At 35.2% G+C, this 6,053-nt stretch overlaps 1 non-coding gene across 1 annotated transcript; it reads left to right on the top strand.

Moving 5' to 3' along the window:
- The first annotated feature begins 548 nt into the window (after positions 1–548).
- LOC112425105 (U6 spliceosomal RNA) lies at positions 549–653 on the top strand. The gene has a single exon (XR_003016118.1). It is a non-coding gene; the product is annotated as a U6 spliceosomal RNA (small nuclear RNA).
- The last annotated feature ends 5,400 nt before the right edge of the window (positions 654–6,053 follow it).

Below are 6,053 nucleotides of genomic sequence, written 5' to 3'. Positions count from 1 at the left end.
ATTTCATGCTCATGGATTAGAAGAATCAATATTGTTAAAATGACCATATTGCCCAAAGCAATTTACAGATTCAATAGTATTCTTATCAAACTACCAATATCATTATTCACCATTATTCACAGAATTAGAATAAAAGCTTCTAAAATTCATACGGAACCATAAAAAGCCTGAATAGCCAAAGCAATCCTTAGCAAAGAGAACAAAATTGGAGGCATCAAACTACTCAACTTCAGACTATATTTTAAGGCTACAATAACAAAAACAGCATGGTATTGGTTGGTACAAAACAGACCCCTAGACCAATACAACAGAATATAAAGCCCAGAAATAGAGTCACACATCTACTACAGTCATCTAATCTTCAACACAGTTGGCAAAAATAAGCAAAAAGGAAAGGAATGCCTATTAATAAATGGTGCTGAAAGAGCGGGCTAGCTATATGCAGAAGAATGACACTGGACCCCTACATTTCACCATATACAAAAATTAACTCAAGGTGAATTAAAGATTTAAATGTAAGACTTCAAACTATAGGAAACCTAGAAGAAGTGCTCGCTTCGGCAGCACATATACTAAAATTGGAACGATACAGAGAAGATTAGCATGGCCCCTGCGCAAGGAAACCTAGAAGAAAACCTTGGAAACACCATTCTGGACAAGGGCCTTGGGAAATAAGTAATGATTAAGTCCTCAATAGCAATTGCAACAAAAACAAAAATTGACAAGTGGTACCTAATTAAACTAAAGATCTTCTGCACACCAAAAGAAACTATCAACAGAGTAAACAGATTACCTAGAGAAACAAAAAACATTCAAAAATTATGCATTGGACAATGGTCTAATATTCAGAATCTGTAAGGAACTTAATTAATTAAACAAGCAAAAACAACATCACTAAGAAATGAACAAAAGACATGAACAGAAATTTCTTAAAAGAAGGCACAGAAATGTCCAACAAAGGTGAAAAAATGCTTGGCATCACTAATCATGCAAGAAATGCAAATCGAAACCAAATAAGACATCATCTCATACTAGTCGGAATGGCTATTATTAAAAAATTTAAAAAACACTGATGTGGGGTAGGCTGTGGAGAAAAGGGAACACGTGTACACTGTTGGTGGGAATGTAAATTAGTTCATCCACTGTAGACGACAACATGGAAAATGTCAAAAAACTTAAAACATAACCACCTTTTGACCCAGGAATTCCATTACTGGGTATTGGGTATACATTCAAGAGAAAAAATATTTTTCTATCAAAAAGACACATGTGTTCTGATGTTCACTGCAGCACTATTTACAATAACAAAGCCATAGAATCAACCTATGTGCCCACCAACAGTGGTTTGGATAAAGAAAATGTGATACATACATATTATGGAATGCTACAAAAGCATCGAAAAGAACAAAATCTTATCCTTTACAGCAGTATGAATACAGCTGCATGCCATTAACCTAAGCAGATTAATACAGGAACAGAAACCCAAATACCACATGTTATCACTTATAATTGGGAGCTAAACATTGAGTACTCATGGGCATGAAGATGGTAAGGTAACAACAGACCCTGGGACTACCCAGACCCTGGGACTACCCTGGGACTACCTGGGAATGGGGCCAGGGCTGAAAAACTAGTGGGTACTGTGCTCAATACCTCGGTGATGGGATCTTTCATAGCCCAAACTTCAGCATCGTGCAATATACCCAGGTAACAAGCTTGCACATGTACCCTTGAATCTAAAATAAAAGTTGAAAAGAAAAAAATTGAAAAAAAAATAGTTCTTCTCTCTCTTGAAAAGCTATCATTCGGCCGGGCGCAGTGGCTCAAGCCTGTAATCCAGCACTTTGGAAGGCCGAGACGGGCGGATCACAAGGTCAGGAGATCAAGACCATCCTGGCTAACATAGTGAAACCCCGTCTCTACTAAAAAATACAAAAAACTAGCCTGGCGAGGTGGCGGGCGCCTGTAGTCCCAGCTACTCGGGAGGCTGAGGCAGAAGAATGGCGTCAACCCGGGAGGCGGAGCTTGCAGTGAGCGGAGATCCGGCCACTGCACTCCAGCGTGGGCCTCCGAGCGAGACTCCCTCTCAAAAAAACAAAAAAGCTATCATTCAGTCTCTAAAGCCTAAGAAGTTACATAATATATTCTACAAATTAGCTAGTGTCCTTATAAAAGTAATGAAATTTTGGACTGATGACTTTGTGTTGTACTTTTTATGAAATACAAGGCACAAAACCTTTTGTATCATTTAGACATTTTCAGTTTTATCAATCTCGACGGTTACCATTTAATTCTCGGCAGTGCATTATAATTTGTTTGTATTTAGCATTTAAGTCGTTGATTGTGAAGAGTAAGCAAAATGATATTGTAGTAAGAATGTTTACGATAATAACTGGAGTGTTGGACACATCTCTTCCGTGGACTGCATAATCTGTATTGCACTTGGGCACTTAGAGTACTTCCTTGATTTAGTGCTTCCTTACTCATACTTTCTTCCTCTGAAGACTCTAACATTTCTTCATCTTCACCTTTCTCATGTTCAGGTAAGTCTTTTGAAATTTATTATCTAACTAATTTAATATTTTTTTTTTTTTTTTTTTTTTTTTTTTTTTTTTTTTTTGAGAGGGAGTCTCGCTCTGTCACCCAGGCTGGAGTGCAGTGGCCGGATCTCAGCTCACTGCAAGCTCCGCCTCCCGGGTTCACGCCATTCTCCTGCCTCAGCCTCCCGAGTAGCTGGGACTACAGGCGCCTGCCACCTCGCCCGGCTAAGTTTTTGTATTTTTAGTAGAGACGGGGTTTCACTGTGTTACCCAGGATGGTCTCGATCTCCTGACCTCGTGATCCTCCCGTCTCGGCCTCCCAGAGTGCTGGGATTACAGGCTTGAGCCACCGCGCCCGGCCAATATTATTTTCTTTATTGTTGTGATGCTTCTTTTTCATTTCAAACTGTTGCTTTTGTTCTTGTTCTCTTGTGGGAAATCAAGAGGCTGGAGAGACCGAATGGGATGCAGGAGAGTTTGTTTAAGGTGTACACCGGCTCAGTGGACATGCGGCTTAGAAGTCTGAGCACTAGACAAAGAAAGCAGTTGCCTTTTAAGCAGTTGATGGTGGATATTATGTGATGCCGGAAGCAGGTTTATAGAAGTGAGAACAAAAGCAGTTCATTATTATGAGACATTTTTGAGATTTAGTTTACATTGTAGTAAAAACATGTCTTGTAACTTATACTTATTTATTTTATGACTTTGCAGTTGTATAGCAAGAAGAAAAACAGAAACTTACAGATTTTATAAAATATGGGGAAAATGATAAGGTTAATGTTTTACAGTTTTCACAGAAAGGTAGTTAATATTTCTTAACTTTTACTTTAAGGGGGTTACTAATGCCTTTTGCAGTTAAATCTTTTATTATTACTATTTTTTATTTTATAAGGATAATCAGTTTTTTAAAATTTTTCTACTTCAGTTCCTCAAGTACAACATGACTGCCCTCCTCTGTGATTCTTTCTTGTTGCTAAACTCTTCTATACTTGGGCTCCAGCCTTCACCAGCACCTAATTTGTAAGCTAATATATTTCACGTCATGGCTTCGGTGGCTTCTGAGTCACTCAAGGCAGTTTCCTCATTACCTATCACACTGTACGCACCCTTCTTCACTAAACAATAGCCATTGCGAGCTCTATGTTGCCACAGTACTCATTTCATTCCATTTCTGGGTTTTATTCTCAGATCTTCACTGACATGCATGCAGGGTGGACTGATGCCACCGCAATGTCCTATGGTTCCTCCTTGCTCTTCAGGATACTTGTGATGAGCAGCTGCATGGCTCCAGGCCACTTCTGCTGTGTCTCAGTGATGCTGCTTGTCTCAGGACCTGAGAAGGGAAGGTCAGGGCCAGGAGAGATACCCAGGATAGCCATGGAGTCCTCTCAGGGCCACAGCCACTGCACCTGCTGTCATAGATATGGCTACTTGCTTTGTTGTCACTATAAAATGACCTAGATGCCACAGCTGAGGCTGCCTCCATGGGCATATTTTATGATTAATATGTGTTTAAAGTTACTAAATGCTTTTCAACATATAAAGATTTGTGCTCAGTACCTGGGTGATGGGATCATTCATACCCCAAACTTCGGCATCATACAACATACCGAGGTAACAGACTGAAAAAAGTAGTCATCCTCTCTCATTAAAAGGTATTGCTCACTCTCTAAAGCATAAAAAAATCATATTATCACTGATTTATATGCATTTTAAACTGGTGCACAAGAACATCTTACCATAAAGAAACAAAGAAGAGCAACTTAATAACTAAATAAGTAGAAAAAAACTTATGCTCATGTGTAAGAAGGCTCATAATTTTTTCAAAGGCAAATTCTCTCCACATTGACATGTAGATTAAATGTCATCCTAATCTATACATTAGCAATAAATTTGGTAGAAATTGACAAACGAAATCTAAAATGTATTTGGAAATTCGAAGAACAAAATAGCTAAAAACTTTTTAAAGATATTAACAAATTAAAATTACTCAGCCTGATTTTAATTCTTAATATAAATGAGATTGCATGGTTTTATTGTAAACATATTTATATATTATATATTATGTTATATATTACATAATTATTTTGTATAACATATAATATATAATTATATAATTATATATCATATATAGAATTGTATTATATAGTTATAATATATAAAGAGTATATATTATGTACATACTGTATTTTTACACTATATAATGATATGTAATTATGTAATTTAATTACATAATTGTATTGTATATAGAATATAGAATATATACATAGTGTAAATATTTTGTACAAAATATATATACACTACATATATACTATACACTCTATATACAATATTATATAATGATGAAATAATATAGAATTCAGAAATAGATCACAAAATATATTTTATGATAAAAGTATCAAAATAACTTTATGGAAAACAGCGCCAGAGTAAATGAATTGAAGAAAAGCCAGTATTTCTAAAAATAGGGCTTTAAAAATTGACTATCCACCTTAAAACAATAAATCTTTATACATAGTATCATATACAAAAATTACCTAAAAATAGATTATAGAAAGTACCACAAAATCTAGAGCTATAAACTTATAGAAATAAACAAACAAAAAACAAAGAAAAACCTTTGCAAATTTGGGTAGGTAAAAATAAAACAGAGAAAATTATGGCTAAGTCGGTCTTTTCCAAAATTAAAAACTACCACTTGTCTACGTGTGTGTGTGTGTGTGTGTGTGTGTATGTGTGTGTATTCTAGCCAAAGGCTAAGTGAATATATTTTAATATATTATTTACAAAGTATTTTTATACATGTAAAATCTTATGCAACCCATATAGAAATTGATAAAATATTTTATTAGATCTTTCATAAATATGTGTGTATGGGTGTGCGGGTATGTGTATATGTGTGTGACTATTAAGTACATAAAAGATGGTCTACATTATTAGTCAGCAGAAATATACAAATTAAAATCACTATGGGATACTACTTCATATGCACTAGAATAGCTAAAAATAAAAGAAATTATAATACCATGTTGCAAAGGATGTGGAGCAATTGAAACTCTCATACGTTTCCAGAAATATTACAAGAGCCTACAACCACTGTATCAATTATTTATAGAGCAACTGCAATTATTTATAGCTTTTAAGAAGTTAAACATCCATCTCTGCTGTGACTCAGGAATTTTACTCCTAGAAATTTACCCAAAGGGTATAAAAACAAATGTCCATAAAATATCTTATATAGAAGTGTCTATAAGCAGTTTATTTCATTTTATTTGTTTATCTAGTGTTTTACTGCCTGAAACAGGAAACACAGATCCGCAGGAACAAATAAATAGATGTATATCCATACTATGGGGTGCTATCTCATAATTCAAAAGAAAAACTAGTAATACCAAAAAAAATATATAAATGGATTGAAAACCCTGGATTCTGACTTGGAAAAACCTGGCACAAAAGAGTAATTGTTATTTATTTTATTTGGGACTGTAGAAATAACAAACTTAATATGTTGTG

This window comes from Macaca nemestrina, chromosome 6 (assembly GCF_043159975.1).
Source record: "Macaca nemestrina isolate mMacNem1 chromosome 6, mMacNem.hap1, whole genome shotgun sequence".
NCBI classification, from domain to species: Eukaryota; Metazoa; Chordata; class Mammalia; order Primates; family Cercopithecidae; genus Macaca; species Macaca nemestrina.
Note: the sequence above shows the minus strand (reverse complement) of the source record. Positions and strands in the feature narration are given on the sequence as shown.